The 14,360-nt window shown below is 44.0% G+C and overlaps 1 long non-coding RNA gene across 1 annotated transcript in view; it reads right to left on the reverse strand.

The window, feature by feature from the left end:
* Positions 1-14,360, reverse strand: part of LOC144766572 (uncharacterized) — a 110,456-nt gene that overhangs the window by 57,823 nt on the left and 38,273 nt on the right. The window contains exon 2 of the long non-coding RNA XR_013597842.1: positions 12,874-13,224. This is a non-coding gene — a long non-coding RNA (uncharacterized LOC144766572). The remainder of the gene's footprint in view (positions 1-12,873; positions 13,225-14,360) is intronic.

Below are 14,360 nucleotides of genomic sequence, written 5' to 3' on the forward strand. Positions count from 1 at the left end.
ATCAGGTCTGTCCCCGTATGAGGTCGTATTCGGCCGCCCCCCAAATATGTGGGGTACACCTAGACCCCGAAGTATTACAGATGTTTCCAGTAATATGCTGACAGATTACCTAGCTTCCTTGATGTCTGCCCTACACTCTTGTCGTTCACAGGTTGCCGCTGCATTTCCAGACAATACCGAGGTGAAACCGCATGAAATCGTTCCAGGAAGCTTGGTTCTCGTCCGGAATTTTGATCGTTCAAGTCCGCTGGAGCCTCGCTGGAAGGAGCCGAAGTTGGTCCTCTTAACCACCCGTACTGCCGTCAAGTTGGAAGGCAGGAAGGGGTGGGTCCATTTGTCTCATGTTAAGAAATTTCATGGATCCCGACTACAAACTGTTTCCAAGAACTTTGCCAAGGATTGCATTTTACCTAAAGACTGCCAAAATACTATTCTCAAGGACTGTCCCGCAAATGACATTGATACCAAGCCTCCCCTGTTAGAGGAAACTCCGCAGCAGGAGTATAAAAAGAAGTTACGGTCTAGTAAAATAAGTCAGCCAGTTTAATTGTCTAAGTCCTCCCCTAGGTGAAACGGTTAGACAGGTATCTGACATGTATGAAATAGACCCCCATAGTGAGAGAGTTAGTCAAAACTCAATCCGATGTATCGTTTTTCTAAGTTTTATATTGTTTCTCAGCCTGATGGTTACCTGCACGAGTTATGCATTTCATTTATGTTTTCCAATTTCTCATGTAAATAAGTCTTCTAATGCTACAGTAGAGCACACGTTTAGTGATCTGCCTCCTCATGAACTATCTTATCGTCTTGCTATGCGCAACAATTCATTTATCCGTATGTTACATTATTCACACCAGACCAGCAATGCCACTAATTGTTGGGTGTGTGGTCGACTCCCCCCTTTCCAGACACCGAAGGGAGTTCTGCCACTCTTTCCTTATCCGTTCTCACATAATGGCTCATGTGGAGCCTGGTCCATGTTAACGTCATCCTCAACTGATATGTCCCTTCTGAACAGTACATGTTTTCCAGACAAGCAAGGTCTTCCCCACAGAACAGGGTTAGATCTAGAAAATGAAGTTTATAATTTGGGTAATTATTCTTCGAATTTTATGGTCCTGAATGTTCAGTCTGATCCTACTCCAGACCTACCTGCTATTTCAGTATTACCAGTCAAAGGCGAATTATGTGTCAGAAATAATGGTTCCGTACATGTAGGACATAGTGATTGTACTACTATTGTCAAGTATAGTGACAGTGGGAAATCTATTTTCAAAGCTTCACGTCATTCTTATTTTGTTTGTGGTCAGACCGCATATGTTCGTCTGCCCCTCGATTGGGAGGGAACCTGTTACATTGCCTTCCTACTGCCACCAGTTTTCCTAGCCCCATCTGATTATCATAGAAACACACATCTAGTACACATTAGACATAGAAGGGAGATCGAGTCCCCGATTGTCGATCAAACTGAAACTGCTCTAGAACAGTATACAGATTTCAATAGAGGATTCTTTTTCTTTATAGGACCTATCCAGAATAGTAAGTTAATCCGTAGATTAACCAGAACCCTTGAGGCAGTAGTGAATGAGACTGCTTCTGCCCTAGGTAACTTAACCGAAGAGCAATCTGCTATGAGATTTGTCGTGCTCCAAAATCGTCTCGTTCTTGACGTCATACTGGCCGATAGAGGAGGAGCATGTAGAGTCATCGGATCTAGTTGCTGCATTTTCATTCCAAATAACGCGCCGTCTGTTTATTCAGCTATAACCAGACTTCATAAAATTGCCCATCAGTTACACCAGAATCCAGGCACCTGGACATGGTCCGGTTGGTTCTGGAGTATAATTTCTGCCTGGGGATGGAAAGTATTGTCATTTCTAGGTATTGCAGTAGCGATCATATTCAGTTGCCACCTCTTGTATTCCTAGTCCCAAGTCCCGTCCTAGATCCCGTTCCAAGAAAATTCGAGACGAGCAAATGATACTGTATGAAATGATAGATGGTATCATGAATATTGATGTTTCCTGATGGAAACGTAGTGACAAGGAGGGAATGTGGAAAAGTAAATTTTGCCATGTTCTGTGTCCCTACGTGTTCCCCATGTTATGTTATATGTGCACGATTAATATGCATATGTATTCCCTATGATCGATTAAAGACGCAATTACAGTTGTGTCCATCTCTAGTATGCCAGTTTCCAGTTCTCGTGAAAGCTACGAGTATTAGGCCTATGTAAAGCTACGTTGCCACGTTTCACAGTGTGCACGTTATTTCATTGTAAAGTCCCCGTTTCTAGGCCTCAAAAGGGCCCGGACTCAGATTCAGCTCCTGTCTCCTGAACCCTCGCTGAGGAGCGATACAGCCCCCACCTGTATCCCTGACCCTTCACTTACTTCCTGCCTCACAGTGCCCGGCTCGGCCTGGCTCTGCTTGTCAGTCTGCCAAGAGTATGTTATGATTCCAGTTATCAGTCCAGCTCTCCTTCTCTGCATTCCTAAGCTACTGAATCGCATCAATAGTTTCAGTCATCGTCTAGCCTTTACGTCTCCATGTAAGAGAAATACTGTATTAATGGTCATTTAATATTCCTCAACACACACTACATGTAGAACAATGTATGCACCAGTCTTAGTGTCTGTTAGCCTTTGCCCTGATAACTTTTGGATTCTATCAACATGTTCTCTAAACATCAGATACTAGATAGTGTTTAGGTACATGTCGCACTGACTCTCCAGACTTTCGTCTCTCCTTCTAGCGCAGAAGTCATAGCCCCCAGCTTCTCCCTAGTCACACGTCATTGTCAGTTTGCGCGCACCACTAGGTTAGAGGTCCCGGCTCCTCAGGTAGCCCCCTCCATGTTTCCGCCCCATTTATGACATATTCTGTTACGTTTACATCACATGTCTATGTTCACGCCTCCTGTTACACCTACTTTCACCCTTATCTTTCGCGACTGTTACAGGCCCCACCCACTGTTCCGCCTATTGTATGTATTGTAATGCAATTGTTTTAGTATATATACTTGTGTACTGTTATTAAAAGTCAGTGCGCTCATTCCAGATCCTGCCCGACAGCTGTCGGGGCCCCCCTGTTGGCTAGCCATCCCAGATCTTGTCCGTGCAGGTTGTCCTGTTCCTGTCCTTATGCTGTATTAAACCTGCAAAGTCCTACTACCTCGAATCTTGACTCTTATTTATTGAGCTATCTGTTATTGTTATGTCCAGTCAAAAATAGAGGTATTATTTATTTATTTACCACATGTCAAATATGAGTTTTCTTCCCCAGGGACAGACTGAAGGCCCAGATATAATGCCACCGTGTTTTGTTAGGATGTATGACGTTACAACGCATACTTTTACAACGCCTACCTTTACCACGCAATTTTTACAACGCAGGATCCATTACAACGAAGTACCATTACAACACATGTTTTTACAACGCAGATACCTTTACAACGCATACCATTACAACGTGAGTATTGGTAAGTATATAATATTTTTTTAAATGTAAATTAATTAAAATTAATATAATTTAATTTATTTAATTTAATTTAATTTAATTTAATTTAAATTAATTTAATTTAATTTAATTTAAATTTAATTTTACTTTATTTTTACCCTGTACCCCTGTACCCCAAAACCCAAAGCTAGCCCTGAACCCTAAAAATACCCCTTTACCCAAAAACCCAAAGCTAGCCCTGAACCCTAAAAATACCCCTTTACCCAAAAACCCAAACCTAGCCCTGAACCCTAAAAATACCCCTTTACCCAAAAACCCAAACCTAGCCCTGAACCCTACAAATACCCCTTTACCCAAAAACCCAAACCTAGCCCTGAACCCTAAAAATACCCCTTTACCCAAAAACCCAAACCTACCCTGAACCCTAAAAATACCCCTTTACCCAAAAACCCAAACCTAGCCCTGAACCCTAAAAATACCCCTTTACCCAAAAACCCAAACCTATAATATTTTTAATTTAATTATATACTTACCAATACTTACGTTGTAATGGTATGCGTTGTAAAAGTATCTGCGTTGAAAAAACATGCGTTGTAATGGTACTTCGTTGTAATGGATCCTGCGTTGTAAAAATTGCGTGGTAAAGGTAGGTCGTTGTAAAAGTTGCGTGGTAAAGGTTGCATACCGTTTTGTTACAGTACACCTTTAACATCTATGCACCCAAGATCTCAACGGTTACATCTGGGGGTCTCTAGTTGGCAATGATATTTACCTTTGTCCAAATAGGGACCCTTACTTCTAAATCAGGATAAGGGGATTACACTCCTTAATAATCCATGCTCACCACCTTGGTAGCTTTGGCACGAGCAGACAGGCTTATCTGAGAGGCAGTGTATTAAGCATTTGTGAATATACACAGTAATACAATGAAAACACTACAGATGGACACAACACAGGTTTTATAAAAAATAAGTATTCTTTATGTAGACTTAACACAAGACCACAAACAACAAAAATCCACAATACTATACTCAAAGTTGACGTAAAGATGATAAAAAGTTGCTTACTGCAAGTTAATGATAAATGCGACAAAGTTCTCAACAAAGTACCTGGATGCATAACGCAAAGTGAACAAAAGGCTTGCAAAAGGGGAGATGCGTCGGTTCCGTGATCCGGGGGAAAGGATGCATCGTGCCTCAATGCTTGCGCAGAGTAGGGGATGCGTCGTGATCATTACCGGTGGGAGGTAGATTCTTGGCCTGCGGGCCCGTTGTGATGCGCAAGATGGCGCCTTGATGCGATGCGATGATCCGGTTGCAATGCGAGAAGATGGCGCCCTTGATGCGACAATGGGATGACGATGCGTAGATGCCCTGGCAGCCTTGCGACAACTCTGTACTTTGGAGCCGCGACCGGCCCTGCAACACGCTCCTCCGGTGATGCAATGGCGACTCGCTCGATGGCGTCACGCTGCTCCGGTGATGCGACAGCAGGCAGCTTCGATGAACACACGCTTCCTGGGAGATGCGCGGCGGCACGCTTCTCCGGCGATGCGATTATGATTTCAGCTGCGGCGGCGATACGCATCCTCTCGGTGCGTCGCGCATCCAGCTCCCAGCGACACGCATGAAGTCTTTTGTCCCTGAGACTTCGGCAGGAGGCAAGCACAGTTCAAGCCCTTGGGTAATATTCTGTAGATGATGAAAGTCCTTAAAAAGTTCCTTCTCCTTTCCTTGCCAAAGAAACAACAACTACAGGCCAACCCAGCAAACAGCACACTGGCAGAGGGGCAGTCCAAACTCCTGCAGTTTCCTTTGGTTCTTCTCCTTGGCAAATGGTTTCTTGTTCCAGAAGTGATCTAAAGATCTTGGGACTGGGACCCAATATTTATACCCCAAAATCCTTTCTTCTCTGAAGGCAGAGAGGCCTCTGTCTAGTCCAAACCAGGTCCTGAGCACTTTGTTGACATGACTCCTTCTTCTATTCACTGGGCCGGGCAGAGACATCAGACACCCCACAGGAGGTGGAGCCAGCATAGGGGAGGGAAGGCACAGCTCTGGAGCACTTTGTGGACATGATTCCTTCTCTCCTTTCACAGTGCAGGGCAGAGACATCAGACAAGCCACAGAAGGTGGAGCCAGCATTGTAGAGGGAAGGCCCAGCCCTATTCAGGTCCCAGGTGCAACTCCTCCGTCCCATCTAGATGCAGACCTCTCTATTCACCACTGGGCTGCCCCAGCCTGTCTCCTGGAATCCCCCAGCCCTGTCACTCACGAACCCAGACAAGGAATAAACAACCTAGCGGAAGTAGGCCTGGACAGTAAGCAAGAAAATACCTACTTTCTAAAAGTGGTATTTTCAAACCCAGAATATTAAAACCAACTTTACTAAAATATGTCTTTTATTATTCTGAGTTCAGGCATATTAAATTTGCATTTCTACCATGTTCCCTGAGTCAGTTAGGATTATAAAATGTAATAATCCAACTGTCCATTCTCGCCTATGGAGAACAGGTAGCCTTGCAATAGTGAAAAACGAAAATGGCTGTAATTCACTATTAGGACATGCTACACACACCAGAGCATGCCTTACCTTATACTTACAATGCACCCTGCCCTTGGGCCTACCATAGGGGTGTCTGATATGAAGCAAAGCGAAGGTTTAGGGACTGGCAAGTGGGTGCACTTGTCGAATCGACATGGCAGTCACAGACTGCACACAGGCCTTATAATGGCTGGCCTGAGACACACTTTACAAACTGCTTCTGTGGGTGGCACAACCAGTGATGCAAGCCCACCCACCAGCAGCATTTGATATACAAGCCCTGGGCACACATGGTGCACTGTACCAGGGTCTGACAAGTAAATCAAATACCCAATCATGGAATCACTAATCAGTACATTAATTTAACATAGGGAGCACTTGCACTGTGGCACTGAATAGCAGTGGCACTGTGCCTAAAGCATATAACCATCAAAAACATATAAAAAACAGAGGAGACAATCAGTGAAAATGGATGGGAGACTCACGCCAATGATGCCAGGTCTAACATTAAACAACATCCTCGTATGCATCAGGACAGACACACTGCCAATGCTGCTCAAATTTTTGAAATAGTTGAAGACTCACCTCTACATTCACAACTACATCACAGTTCATTCTTGTTGGAAATTGTGTTATTGGTGGAGGGGGCTGCAACAACCACGTCCTTGTCAGGGTCACCACAAGAGTCACTTCATTAAACTGTGCGTAACCCTCTGGTAGCATGGCACAAAAACAGATAGGCTTAACTTTGAAGCAATTTCTAAAGTATTAATGCAGCACACCAGCAGGAATCAAGTGAAAACACAACATGAGAAAAATCCATCACCAATCTAGGATAATACAATAACATTTAATAAATAATTTGAGATCAAAATGACAAAAATTAAACCAGTAGAGCCAGGGATATGCAATTTCAAAGATTTAAGTAACTATAACACCCGAAAACACTAAGCGCCACTCAAGGTTATCTGCTCAGTCTAGGCCAGGAAGAAGTCACAAGTTCAGGCCGACTCTGATAGTCTGGGGGCTGGATACAGGGACCAGGTTATTCTTGCTAAAAAAAAGTTACCATCTCAAAATCCAGTGCAAAGAGTCCAGTTCGCATCTGAGAGGCCATGAGGAGACGGGGAGCCTAATGGATGATTATCATTGTCGCGCGAAGAGCAAGCAAGGCATTGCAGCAGTCATTGCTGGATCTTTGCATTAGCAGTCATCGTGGGCTGTCGATTCTGTTACTGGTTTTTGCTGGTGGTTGCTGTAGTGTGAAGACATCAGATTTCTCCCTTTCTTTACAGAGGAAGCTCATCTGATGTGCGCCAAGGGACCAGGACCTGGGGGGGCATCTCTTGGTGATCAGGAACTCACTCAAGCAGACCTCAGGCACATCCAGTTGCAGGTCCAGACAGGTCCAGTGCAGCATGGTAGAACGTTGTAGGTGGGCCTCTGGAGCTTAAGGTAGCTGAGCTCAGACCAGGAGACCAGCCACCTGACCCCTGGTGTCACTCTGATAGTCCTGGGAGCAAGGAGCAATGCAGGCCTGAAGAAGCAGTGTAGGGTATTGACAGTACAAGGCAAGCTTTAAGTAGCAGAGCAGGCCTCTGGTAGCAGCAGGGCAGTACTCTGAGGTACAAAGCATGTCTCAAGCAGCAGGGCAGTCCTCCGAAGGACAATGCTGTCCTTCTGGTGGTCCTATAGAGTTGGCCCGGGGCTCCAATGCTTATACCTGGTGCCACCTTTGAAGTGCAAGAAACCTATAGACTTCCCCCCACATCTGGTTCTGCAATTTCCTTCCTTCAAATGTCTAGGCTCCAAGGCATCTGGGGTGACAATCTGTGGGTGTACAGTTCTTTGTAAGAGTGCTGAAGGCAGCCTCCTTTAAATATAATTAGGGCAGAGAACAGATTTGCTCCTCTCATCCTGGCAGGATGGCGTATCCTGCCAACGTCTAGTCCCTTTTTGTCTCGTGGTCCTGGAGGAATGCACAAAGACCATATACACCCAGTACACAGACTGCATGCACCAAATGGGTAGGACATGAAAAGGCCAACTTTTCAAAAAGATGTTTTTTTAATTGCAATTCATTTCAGTGTAAACATGACTTTCCTACCTGTTTCCAATCAAATGTTTCCACGTATGACATATATAAAGGTAACCCAATGTTATCCAACGGGAGATAAAAGTCTTACAGTAGTGAAAAAATACTTTAGGGTTTTTTCTCTACCAGGACAAATAAAACTTTAAAACACATGTCCCACTTTTACATACTTTTAAATACAATACACCCTTCCCTATGGGCCTTTTTAGAGCTTACCATAGAGGTGACTTATATGTATTAGAAAGAAAGGGTTAGGCCTGGCAAAAGGTTTATTTTTCCAGGTCTAAATGGCAGTTTAAAATTGCACACAGGGTAGAATGGCAGGCCTGGGACCTCTTTCTGAGGGGCAAACAAAGTGGGAGGCACAATCATTGCTGGAGGCCCACTAGTAGCATCTAATTAACAGGCCCTGAATACACATAGAACCACTTTACTAGGTACTTAAAAGCAAACAATAACTATTTTCAGCAACCAGGAGGATAGAAGGCAAAATGTTTGGGGGAAGAGTACACTAAACGCTGACCGATCTAACATGTGTCCCCCCAGCTGAAAGTGGGGTGAACCATCCATCCTCATGGGAGTTCTCATCAATAAGGTGGAAGAACACAAATAGAACATCAGCTCTGGGGTGGTCTGACCCAGGGCAGTGTTCTACCTTGAAGTCAATTGATCCTTGTAAGGAGATGAACCACCTCAACGATTTGAGATTCTCACCCCTCATCCACATGAGCCATCTAAGTAGCCTGTGGTTTGTCTGAACCATAAGTAAGCCTCATACATGAATGCTCTCTGCTTCATCAGTGCCCAGACCACAGAAAAAAGCTTCTCTCTCAATAGCACTCCACCTCTGTTACTTGTGAAGTAAACTCAAACTGGTGAATGGTTTATGTTGGCCTAAGCCCTCTTCATCTACCTCTGACAGTACATCCCCTATGCCATGCTCAGAAGCATCTGTCTACACTATGATTTCCTGCAGTAAAAAAGAATGCAGACCTCTGTTTAGCCCCCCTATTCAGGGCAAACTGTCTGAATCCTAATGTCAAATCAAAAGTACTCAGGAACTTGGCAGCTCCCAGCCTGCATTTGAGCTACTCAGCTCAGAGGATGAGGTGAGGTCAGTACGAGTTTTGGTAACTGAGTTGAGCCCCTCTATAATCCAGACAGACGCTTAGTTCTAGGGTGGCACCCGTGGGGGCAACTTTAGGTACCAGCATCACTGGGCTGGGTCAGGTACTATTATAGTGCTAAGCATTTTGGAAACATCCTCCTTAAAACTAGCCCTCACCTGTCAGATAACCTGGGAATGTTATTCTTCACAGACATAATGTCCCCTGTGCCGGTGTCATGGGTACACAAATCTGTGGACCCAGGGGTGAGGGAACACAGTGAGGCACACTTCTCCAGAAAAAGGCAACAGTCTCTCTGCTGTTCTGGGGTCAGGGTAGGAGAGAAGTTGACAAGCTCTACTGACCCATCCTCCTCCTTGGAAGATAGGAGGTCAGGAAGAGGTTCAATCTTCTCTTCCACCTCATCCTTCACCTGGAGTATGGTGACTTCAAGCCTTTCATAATGCGATTTTAGGCAATTGACATGGAGTGGCCTTAAGGGGTTCCTGGGGGTTTTGAGATCCACCAGGTAGGTGACCTCCCCATCCTGTCTTTCACCTCATAAGACCCTGATAAGTGCCTGAGTAGGCCCTGGACTCCACTGGCTCCATAACCCACACCTTTTGTCCAGGTTGAAACTCGACCAGAGTGGCCTCTTTGGTCATACCTTAGCTTCATAACATCCTGGCTAGATCCAGTGCTGCATCCCATTTCTGAGAGCCAGCAGCATCTGTGAAGTGCATTTTGGTAGCTAACTCCTACCCCTTCCTCGCCAAACTGAGAGGTCCCCTAACAGGGTGGTCAGATAGGAGTTCAAATGGGTTAAACCCAAGTTCCTTCTATGGCACCTGCCTGTAGGCAGAAACCTGGCATTTTAAGACAACATCCTACTTATGTCTCACTGGCTTAAGTGGGCCCATAACCATCCCTTTAATAGTCTTGTTCAATCTCTATCAACAAGCTCATCCTTTTTCCTTGTCCAGGGATATCTCCCGGCTCTGCCCTCCTCCCCTCTGAGGCCCTCTTTGAAGGAACTTCCTCCACAGTTGAGCTTAGCAATCTGCAGCCTAAACTCCCTCTCTGCTCTAATGCCCTCCAGCTCCTCCAGGATTAGATTCCAGGAAGAGATGTGGGTCCTCCTCTCTCCTCTGAGCCATGACATACCATGTTAGTCAGAATGGCTTTATAAAATCAAGATATGGTACAGCAACCTTAAACATTCTAAACTTCATGCAAGTATCTAAAAATAAAACACTATGACAAGTATCAGTTAATAATGATGCTGAGACCACCCTAATTATATTGGATGGTCATATCCGATATCTACATGACAGCACGCAAAAATTCACACTATCTTCTACAATGCCAACAAGTTACTTAGGTTTTAATCCTCTGTGCAAACAAATCAATATTCTTTAAATCTAGTTGAATTGCATGGAGGAAGAAGGAAGGGTTGTACTCTGTCCCCACGCTTGATCCTCCAACAATTCTGGTATTTAAGAAGACCTATATGAAGGCATACCTATCCATGATCTCAGAAATGATTAGAGAGAGTGTTTTCCTGAAGCTTGCAGACAAGGAGCCGCCCTGCCGTGTCTTTTATCAAATGTTCCAATGTGATTTCTCACTCTCTCCTACCCAGATCCTTTCCCCATACCTTGGGAACAGGGTATCCTTGTGCTGTACCTCTTTACCAACCAATTGGGTCTGAAGCATCATGCAAACTACCCTACACTTAACTAGGAAGATTTCTCCCAAAAAAAGTACCTCCAATGACCTCCTTGACAGCATCCCAGGACGTGCTAATGTTAAGGATCTGTATTCAATTCATTAGGAAAATAAAACGTAATTTGTTAATCCACCTCTGCTGACATCAGTGCCTTTATTAGTACAGTTGGGTTAAGTCTTAATGCTCAATGTTAGTAGTCTGGGCCCTCAAATCAAGTTTCTGGTGTCAAGTAATTGATCCAACTGTATCAACTATCCATTCAGATCCTCTTAGACCCCACCCCGTACAGAGGCACCGATAAGAAAGTGATCCAGGTAGAGGTAAACCCAGCATGCTGCTGAATGAACCTTAACATGTCTCATCACCGTATGTGTCTCTCCAGGCATTAGGGAGCCTCAATAAACGTAACAAGTCCCTCTCAGCCGGTGATAGTTCCCCAGAAGGAGGTTGTTAAAATCCCCAGTTTTCACATGATGCAACATTTATCAAATTTCATATTACACATTGTTGGCACATTTTTGATTACCTGAGCCTCATTCACAAACAAGATATCTTGCTCAGAATATCATTTTAAAAGCCTCTATGGGTATCTCACAATTTTATAATGAATATCACATATCATAATAAAAGTATACTTTTTTATGGAAATTCCCAACATTTTCCTGAAAAAAATGCAATTCTGCACATCCCTATCCAGAAGTACCTGCCTATGTCCTATATTAGGATCTGTCTCTCTTATAAACTCGTCCTCCGCCACTCTGATGATTTCCATGGTGGCATCCCCAAGGAATTACTCCTGTCCAAATTTGACAGGTAAAGTGATATCATAGATCCTTGATAGTCCAGCTCTAGATTCAGCAGATCCAGTCACCCCAATTGATCAGTTTCAATGTCCATTGCCCTCTCTGACATCCAAAGACCTTGCTACCACCAAAAGAACTGTAGCAAAATAGATTGTACTATATATTCATTTAGCCGCCCCCACTTTTTCACCATTCACGATGTCAGAAACCCTTGTGGGACCCATCTGAAGTTCAGCAGACCTAAATCCATTCTGATCAACTGACTCTCCTGCAGAAAACAAATGTATCCTCCGATGTCCCTTAATGCCCTCAGAACTGCCCTTCCCTTGACTGGCACCTTAAGCTAACAATGTATGTTTACTCATGATGAAAATCTAGGTGCCCACTTATCTATGACCTGTCAACAAAACCTCCTCATTGTGTGCCAATCAAAGACCCGTGGCAACATTACGGTGTGTACCAGCTTAAAAGAATCTCTCTTCTGTCTTCGTGACCTCCCCAACTTCTTCTCCATCAACACAACTGTAACTCATGTAGCCAGGCACCCCTGGAGCCTTTCTCCAACTCTCTCCATCAGAAGTTGCACCGACCCTCCATGCAACAAGCTCTGGACACTTACCTGAACTCCTCCCTCCCTTCCTGGTCAGGTGGCACCTGGGATAACCCTCACAGTAGCCAGTTCACCAGTAACGCAGCCATACACGTTATCCAAAACGACCCCGAACAATGTCGCCAGTGTTCGAAAATTGTGAAGATAAAAAAACAATTTAAAGGGTGAAAGGCAACCTAGGATCTTTTCCAGAAATATTTCACAGAGTATCACTGCAAGCAAATGCAACCCTCCAATCCTTGAGGTAAAGACAGTCTGTGACTCCGGCTAATGTACAAATCTGGTAGAAAGAGAGGGGGCGATTCTCTGCAGCGGGCTCTGCATTGTGAAACGCGCACTGCCAACACCCAAACACTGCAACAAACAACTCCATTTCAGAAAAATACATAACGTAAGCACTACAGTGATTTTTCCAAACTCTTAGTGTAAAACTACTGCTTAGCTTTCTTTTACAATATTATAAGAAACACCAAAATAAATAAATTATGGGAGAAGAAGAAATGCCCCTGTCCGGTGTGGCCACTCACCGAGGACTCGCAGCTCCTTATAGACTGTTTCTGGTAGTTTAAGATTTGGTGATGCATTCACTGTGTAGTTGCCGGTGTCGTTCAACCGCAGGGCTCGGATGCTCAGGGTCCCGTTGACGTAGCCGGTCTCCCGGCCCGTGTACTGGGGTCCATTTAACTGTCCGGCGCCAGAAGGTAGAAAACTGAAGATCAGTTCTGGGGTAGAGACTTTTGGCCCTTTGTACCAGGAGAAAGATAGTAGATTCTTAGTTGCTGGAGAATCAAGGATGGCCGTCTGTCCCACCAGAGCTGTGACCCGACCTGCAAAGGGCACCTGCCCCGCCGCCCCCGGGGTCCAGACGCAGAGCCAGGCTGGAAGGGAGGAGAGAAGGAGAGAGTTGAACCTGCTGGAGGGTGAGGAGGGGTTTGAAACTTATACATTTACTCACAAGCACTAGCATAGCCAATAAGTCTGGTTATTTTATAAGTTCTTGATATAGTATACATACCCATTATTCCAGAATACCCATTTGCTACTGAGAGGTGCACATGCTCTGCCCCTAAAAGTATTGCAGCAGAGCTGAGAAGTACCTGAACTCTCTCTTCCAAATTAAAAAAATAAAAGTACTTTGAGAATGCAAATATATATATTTTTTTAAACCAGGTATTGGCCACACGGACCACTGCTTACTCTTTAAAAAAAAACTTCAAAGTTTCATTTTCTTCATAATGTATCCTGCTTTCCTTTGAGAAAATGGACTGCATTATAATAAACAAGCATTTGCAATGCAAAGGGGCTCACATTTGTGAAAGTTTGAGTGTTTGGCATTGTACATGCTTTTGTTATTTATTTATTTTTAGTCATTTGTAGTGAATTGGATATATGTTGTTTGTAGTGTTTTTTTGTGGTTTGCTTTACACTTTTTAGATGTGGATATGTGGTTAAATTGTGTGGTATATAGTGTATTTGTGTAGTGTAAATATGTGGTATGGTGAATAGATAGGGGTGAGAGCTGTATAAAATAGATACAAAGTAAGAATGAGAGGGATAGGTAACTTGTGTATAAAGTGGTGAATGAACTGTAGACAACATGGTATAAATAATATGTGAGAAAGAGATAGAAGGGGAGATAATGTTATGTATGTATGAAGAGGCTGTGGTTGTGTATGTAGAAGATAGTGAAAGACTAGGAGGAGAGTGAATATGAAAAGGCACAAAACATGCTCACAAATGCAAAAGATTATTGTTTTGTGTAATATCTTGTCACAAAGGGACAGTGAAACACAAGTACATACACACATATAGAGGAAAATGTTGTCATTCTTTACACATATGGTCATATGCAAACACAGGAACCCTAGCATGCAGTCATCAAACATACATGCAGGATTATTTGCACTTGTTTCATGGTGCAGGTCCACAACCAAGGATCAGCTCTTTAGTGCTTCCCGGCGGGGTTCACGCTAAACAAATATCTCTATTTAGTGAAAGCACAGGTACAGGCATT

This window comes from Lissotriton helveticus, chromosome 7 (genome assembly GCF_964261635.1).
Source record: "Lissotriton helveticus chromosome 7, aLisHel1.1, whole genome shotgun sequence".
NCBI classification, from domain to species: domain Eukaryota; kingdom Metazoa; phylum Chordata; class Amphibia; order Caudata; family Salamandridae; genus Lissotriton; species Lissotriton helveticus.